General features: G+C 20.6%; 2 non-coding genes across 2 annotated transcripts; both read left to right on the top strand.

The window, feature by feature from the left end:
• Positions 1-13: 13 nt before the first annotated feature.
• NFIA_042740 lies at positions 14-84 on the top strand. The gene has a single exon. It is a non-coding gene; the product is annotated as a tRNA-Arg (tRNA).
• Positions 85-102: 18 nt separating this feature from the next.
• NFIA_042730 lies at positions 103-173 on the top strand. The gene has a single exon. It is a non-coding gene; the product is annotated as a tRNA-Asn (tRNA).
• The last annotated feature ends 884 nt before the right edge of the window (positions 174-1057 follow it).

Raw genomic sequence — 1057 nt, 5'->3', positions numbered from 1 at the left:
TATATATATATAATTCTTATTAGCTCAATGGTAGAGCAGAATACTTCTAATATTTTGATCCAAGTTCGAGTCTTGGATAAGAATATATATATTTATATATTAGCCCTTATAGCTCAACGGTAGAGCGGAATACTGTTAATATTTTGATAGATGTTCGATTCATCTTAAGGGCTTAAATCTAGATATTAATATCTTTATATTTGTTTTTAAACTAGGACGCATTACCTTAAAATCTAAAAAGTCAAGGTATAAAAAAAGAAATTACCTATAATATAAATAAAAATAAATATGCCACAATTAGTACCTTTCTTTTTTGTAAATCAAGTAGTATTTGCTTTTGTAGTATTAACAGTATTAATATACACATTTACTAAATACATATTACCTAAATTTGTACGTATTTTTATTTCACGTATTTATATAAATAAATTATAGTGGAATATAACATACTAATAAAAACTTATTATTTCAAGGAAGGTGAGAATAGATAAATTTACCTGTTTAAATAATAAAATATATTAATTCTTTTATAGCTTTATACTAATACAATAGTAAATAAATTATATTCATAACCTTATCCATTAAATATAATAATTTAATGCAATTAATATACAAGTGAAATAATATATATATTTATATATATATAAATTAGACATGTATATAGTTTCGTATAAATAAATTATATATATATATATACAAAAATATATAATTTAATAGAAAAAAATTAATAATAATTTTTTAATAAATCAATTTTTTAAATATATAATTAACATAGAATAGTTATGCGTCATTTAGATTTTGTCTTAAGTCCTTTAGACCAATTCGAAGTTAGAGATTTATTTTCTCTAAATGCCAATTTATTTGGTAACATTCATTTATCATTAACAAATATAGGTTTATACTTATCAATAGGTTTATTTTTTAATTTAACATATAGCTTATTAGCTACAAATAATAATAAAATAATACCAAATAACTGATCCATAAGTCAAGAAAGTATGTATGCAACAGTGCATAGTATAGTAGTAAGTCAACTAAATCCAACAAAGGGGCAATT

Source organism: Aspergillus fischeri, genomic scaffold, assembly GCF_000149645.3.
Source record: "Aspergillus fischeri NRRL 181 1099437636274 genomic scaffold, whole genome shotgun sequence".
NCBI classification, from domain to species: domain Eukaryota; kingdom Fungi; phylum Ascomycota; class Eurotiomycetes; order Eurotiales; family Aspergillaceae; genus Aspergillus; species Aspergillus fischeri.
The sequence above is the reverse complement of the archived record's forward strand: the minus strand, read 5'-3'. Positions and strand labels throughout refer to the sequence as shown.